We start from the raw sequence: 6,821 nt of genomic DNA on the forward strand, positions 1-6,821 counted from the left end.
AAAAAAAAAAAAAAAAAAGGATTAGCATTTCTACTTGTAATATTTGCAAAAAAGAAAAAAAAAAAAAAGGAAAAAAAAAATTAAATAAAATAAAATTAGAGAAAAAAAATAAATTCAAAAAAAAAAAAAAGAAACAAAAATATATGCTGCAGCCAGACCCCATGCAGACAGTGGAAGTGAAAGCCTTCCTTCACTTAGAGAAGTGAAATTCAAAGAAGTGAAATAAGACCAAGGAAATAGACTGAACAGCAAAGACATTCATTCATAGTGGAAATGTTCAGCAGGAGAAGGTCTCCAGAGAAGTTCCAGAACATAAGGAGAACAATGGGCTGGATATCGTCAAGCAGAGAAACCCAACATGGTAGCAACGTAGGTATGAAACTACAGACAATAGAGAACTTTAAAATAGATACATATATCCTTAACTGTGATTAGTTTTGTATAATACATAGATATCATTTTATATTGCATATATTTTATTTTTCCTACCTAACAAGCTTATAATAATAATAAGAGCATCTTCTTGTGTTTTCTCTTTCTGGAATATGAGATTCTGCCTTTAGAAATATATTAAAAATGTTTATACTTCTCTTTTTATAGGTCTTGTACCTTTCTTCTTAAATGTATTCTTAAGAATTATATACACTTTATCAAGACAATTTTCTTTTTTATTTGAGTATTTCATTTCTGTTTTTAGTTGGATATTTTTAGTGTCACTGACTAAGAATATTCAGGTTTCTTTTTCTTTCTTTTTTTTTTTTTTTTAGTGAAAAGTAAAACATCTCTACTTTTATTCTCACTTATTTTAGAATAAAAGGATGGCATTTTCTTCTCACCCCTTAACAGACTGAAAACATTATTTTTTTATATTTAAGAAAAGGAAAACTATAATTTTTTACTCATTAATGATTTAAGACCATAATTATAATAAGGCATCAAGTTCTGTGTAAAACAATAATATATTTTAGCAGAAGATAAAAGATAGGAGACAAGTGTTCACTAAGTGAGGCGGTGAAATAAATATGAAAGAGGAAATCTGAATACTGGGAAGAAAGAAAAAAACTGACTACATTAAAATTAATAGCAGAATTTCCCAACTGGGAGGCTTTGCTCTGCAAGTAAATCTTGCCCAAGAAAGGCAAGGATCAGCTGCCAGTTGAGTAAATACAGAAGGACTCTCCAGGAAATTGATTCATATGACCAGTAGTCCTGGGAGCTAAGACATCATTTACTATTGTACCTATTCTCACTTGACTGAGACTTTCTCAATATCTATTCTAAGGACTTCTGCCAAGTTACTCCTCATCAATATCTAAAGAAGACTTCTCACCAACTTTTCCCATTAATTCTTTCATTCTCTGTTCCTCCAAAATGTAGCTCATTTATGCCATACTAAGATTTTACTCAGTTTGTTTTTGTTGTTGTTGTTGTTTAGGGCAATGTGGATTCTATCCAATGAATGACTATAACAGCTTAAAGCATCTAGGAGGAGAGAGAAATATGTGTATCTAGGGGTCTAGGATTTGAAGGTATGATGACCAGAACAGGTTAAGGGATACCCCCATTATATTAGCACTTAAAAACAAACAAACAGCAGTTAGAGATCATCTAGCCATTTTACCATTCTATTGTCATTCATAAACACCATCTAGCTGAGTTTATTGGATTTTCTAAGCTCATCTTATTATAAAACCAAATCCACAGGATAACAATGGTAACTTTCGCTCCAGCACTACACATTTTGAAGTTCACTGAAACTCGGCTGGATTTGGGTGACATGCCCAGAACCAACCAGCCACTGTGGTCAAGGTAAGGTCTAGTTTACATGCTCCACTCTTTTATTCTTGGGTGAAATCAAACATATCAGAACCACAGGCACTGAGAATGTAGGAGAATGTCGATTTCCATAGGGACACACTTTAAGTTAAATTGTAAGAGGAAAAAAGTCTTAAGGAATAATATAATAGATTAACTATCCTCTAGGAAGTAAATGGCACCCCACTCCAGTACTCTTGCCTGGAAAATCCCAGGGGTGGAGGAGCCTGGTGGGCTGCAGTCCATGGGGTCACTAAAAGTCGGACATGACTGAGACTTCACTTTCACTTTTCACTTTCATGCATTGGAGAAGGAAATGGCAACCCACTCCAGTGTTCTTGCCTGGAGAATCCCAGGGATGGTGGAGCCTGGTGGGCTGCCGTCCATGGGGTTGCACAGAGTTGGACACGACTGAAGCGACAGCAGCAGCAGGAAGTAAGTAAAAACTTGATATCATTTAAAATGCCAAAATAAAATACAAAGACAATGATACTTTAATTAGAATCAAAATTTTAACTTGATTAAATGTTTTCAAAGTTTACATGGAGAAAAAATGGAAATAAGGAATTCTTGAAAAGTGAAACACTGAGTAAAGATTTGCTATACTCAAAAATAAAAGTTGTTATAAATCACCATAATAAAAAACAGTTCAGTGTCTTTGGAAAGGTAGCCAAATAAATATCTGTTACAGAGTCTAAGGATAAATCCAATTAAGATGTAAATGAGGGAGTCAGTGTGACATTTAGGTAAAGGAAGGGCTTGATTATACAAGTAAGTATAATGGGCCAGTAGTCAAAGAATGCTACATTTCTTTATTTCTATAAATCAAACATAATCTACTTAGAAAGTATGCAAAGTGGTAGGGAAGTCAATGTCAATGATTGGAAGGAGTGGACCGCTGATTTCCTAGGGTCTTAAAAGTGAGAATCTTTGTATTAGTGTACAAAACTGTGTAACAAATTACCATAAATTTAGCAGTTTAATACAGCACAGATTTCTTATCTCAGTTTATGTGGGTCAAACCTCTGGGCACAGTAAAACCAAATCCTCTCTTCAGGGTCTCACCAATATGGAATAATGATGCTAATTGGTCTGTGTTCTCATCTGGAGTTTGAAGTGTTCCTTCAAGCTTATCCAGGAAGTTGAAAGATTTCAGTCCTTTTGGAGGAGGTTCCTATTTTTGTGTGGTCAGTTGGGGTCATCCTCAGCTCTTAGAGGCTGTCCTAATGTCCTAGCCACGTGGCTCTAAAACAATACCAATATAGACCTTATTTTCAATGCCAACAGGAGAATCCCTGACAGTCCAATAAGAAGGTGTCTCACTTAACATAATGCTAAGTCACTTAACATAATGTTTTGTCACTTAATATAATGTTATCTCAAAATATTTTCCTCCATGTTAGCTACTACAAAATCTGATTAGATGGATTTCTGTGCACTTGGCAATTTCATCTCTTGAGTCTATAATTCACAGAACATTTACAACATATGCATGTAAAGGTTAAAATCCTAAAAGATGATTATATTAAAGTGCTGCACTCAATATGTCAGCAAATTTGGAAAACTAACAGTGGCCACAGGACTGGAAAAGGTCAGTTTTCATCCCAATTCTCAAAAAGGGAAATACTAAAGAATGTTCAAACTGCCAGATGATTGCACTCATCTCCCATGCTAATAAATTTGTGCTCAAAATTCTTCAAGCTAGGCTTCAGCAATACAAGAATCAAGAGCTTCCAGATGTTCAAGCTGGGTTTAGAAAAAGGCAGAGGAACCAGAGATCAAATTACTAACAGTCACTGGTTCATATAGAAAGCAAGACTTTTCAGAAAATCATCTACCTCTGTTTCATTGACTATGCTAAAGCCTTTGAGTGTATGGATCATAACAAACTGTGGAAAACTCTTAAAGGGATGGGAATACCAGACCATCTTACCTATCTCCTGAGAAACCTGTATGCAGGTGAACAAGCAACAGTTAGAACCTTATATGGAACAAATGACTGGTTCAAAATTGAGAAGGGAGTATGACAAGGCTGTTTATTGACACTCTATTTATTTAGCTTATATGTAGAGCATATCATGCAGAATGCCTGGCTGGATGAGTTACAAGCTGAAGTCTAGATTGCCAGGAGAAATATCAACAACCTCAAATATGCAAATTATACCACTTTAATGGCAGAAAGGGAAGAGGAACTAGACATCTTGATGAAAGAGGAAAGTGAAAGTGAAAGTAGCTCAGTTGTGTCCACTCTCTGCGACTCCATGGCCTAAACAGTCTGGAATTCTCTAAGCCAGAATAATGGAGTGAGTAGACTTTCTCTTCTCCAGGGGATCTTGGAGAGTGAAAAAGCTGGCTTAAAACTCAATATTTTAAAAACTAAGATCATGGCATTCATCCCCATTACTTCACAGCAAATAGAAGGGGAAAGGTGGAAGCAGTGACAGATTTCCTCTTCTTAGGGTTTAAAATCACTGTGGATGGTGACTTACAGCCATGAAATTAGAAGACTATTTCTTAGCAGAAAATCTATGACAATCCTAAACAATGTATTAAAAAGCAAGGACATCACTTTGCCAACAAAGGTCCATATAGTCAAGGCTATTGTCTTTCCAGTAGTCATGTACAGATTTGAGAGTTAGACCATCAGGAGGGTAGAGTGCTTTCAAACTGTGGTGCTGGAGAAGACTTCTGAGCATCCCTGAACATCAAGGAGGTCAAACCAGTCAATCCTAAAGGAAATCAATCCTGAATACTCATTGGAAGTACTCATGCTGAAGCTGAAGCTCCAATACTTTGGCCACCTGACGCAAAGAGCTGATTCATTAGAAAAGACCCTGATGCCAAGAAAGACTGAAGGCAGAAGAAGAAGAGGGCATCAAGGAAGAGATAGTTGGATGGTATCACTGATTGAAAGGGCATCAACTTCAGCAAACTCCAGAAGATGGTGAAGGACAGGGAAGCCTGGCATGCTGCAGTCCATGAAGTGGCAAATAGTTGAACACAAATTAGTGACTAAATGACAACATGTAAAATTTCAGCCATTATAATGAGACAGCAAAGGAATAATACTTCTTATTATCTCTAATTTTTTTATAAAATGTAAACAATCATGAATTAATTAAGCCTAGATTATCTTTCCAGGTAAACAGGACATATAACAAAAATAGATAAATAAAAAGATCAAAGAACAAACTAAACTAAAATGAAATTATTCATTTGGTAAAAACTATAATAAACAGTATTTAAATGCAAATGATAGACAAATAGAAAATAAAACATTATTGTATATAACAGAGAAGTACGTACAATAAACAATTTTAAATTAATGCAGTTTCTATAAATTAATAAGTAAAATATTTTAATGGAAAAATAATAAAAGCTATGAACAAATAATTCACAGAATAGAAAATTCAAAAGGACAATAACCATATCATTAGATGTCTAGCATTACTAGAAATTAGGAAATTGCAAATTAAATCAGTAATAAAATATCATTTTTTACCATTGCACTGAAAGATATAGAGGAAAAAATATCCTTACTCACTGTTGATGGTACAGTATATTATAAAAAATTTAGGAGGCAATCTAGCAGTATTTTTAAAATTTAAAGTATATGTACTCTTAGAACCAACATTTTTCTTCTGTGAACTTTCTCTACACATATGAAATTATCAATAATTGAGAGAAATCAGCATGACTGAAATTAATTTTAAAATTCCAGTAACAATGTTAGTACTTAAGTATAGAAAAATGATTGAAAATGCATTGAGTTCATTTAATATAAAGCTGTAAAGTATTGAAAGATAACAAGTTAAATGTATATTAAATGCATATTAATTTGGAAGGATGTCCACTGCATATTTTTAAGGGAGAACAATTAAGTTAAAAGTTTTGAAAATTATCTTACATTTTTGAGGATAAATCAAATGAAACAATAATTTTATTATGTATGTATTTGAACAGAGGTACTATTTTTAAAGATATAGTTTATACCAAAATGTTAATAACCTTTAGGTCTGTTTTTCAGTACTCACCCAATATAAGTGCTTTTAAATTTTGCAGGAGTATATTTCTACCATCTAAAAATCATATATCAGTGAGTTGAGATGACCTTAACCTAAGAATAAGTTCCACTGTATGTCTTAGATAAGCTTGATCCTTGGGCTCTAACTCCCATAGTGTTTTGCTTTTGCCTTCTACACAAAACTGCTCTCTGACCACAATACTTTGTCAATACCTGAGACTACTTCTGCATTTCCAAATCTATATATGTAACTGCTTATTGATCTCTACTAAATATTGACTGTTTCAAAGAATATTAATTTTTTTAAGTTATTTTTTTGAAGCCAAACAACATGCATGCTAAGTCATTTCAGTCGTGTCTGACTCTTTGAAACCCCATGGACTGTAGCTGACCAGGCTCCTCTATCCATGGGATTCTCTAGGCAAGAATACTGAAGTGGGTTGCCATTTCTTTTTCCATGGAATCTGTCTGACACAGGGATCTAACCTGCATCTCTTATGTCTCCTGCATTGGCAGATGAGTTCTTTACCACTAGCGCCACCTGGGAAGTCCAGCCAAACATACTAGAGAGGACAAATGTAACCATCATGTGTTGAATAACTATTCCGTGCACAAAACTAGCTAGTAGCTTTCAGTGTCCATAAATGTGAAACTTATTCATTCAAACACTTCTTTGTAGAGCAGTGAGTAGAATCCTGATTAGTAGGCATACACACAAGAAAAATACTAACATAAATGGCGATGACAACAACAAAAGAGTGAATGAATTTGATTCAAAATAGAGTTAAGGGACATTCCCAGAAGCAACGTAAATGGACCAAAATTGTTTATTTTCCCATATGTTAAACACTCCATTTTCCCTCTAGCAGCTTGTGTCTATTCTCGTTTCTTAAGTAGGCCTGAAACAAGATCTGATCTCTATAAATTAAAATTTTGAAGGCAGGATGCAAGACAGCCACTTAGAAAATCAAAGTTTTATATT

This window comes from Bison bison, unplaced genomic scaffold (assembly GCF_000754665.1).
Source record: "Bison bison bison isolate TAMUID 2011002044 unplaced genomic scaffold, Bison_UMD1.0 scf7180017864358, whole genome shotgun sequence".
In the NCBI taxonomy this organism is placed as follows: domain Eukaryota; kingdom Metazoa; phylum Chordata; class Mammalia; order Artiodactyla; family Bovidae; genus Bison; species Bison bison.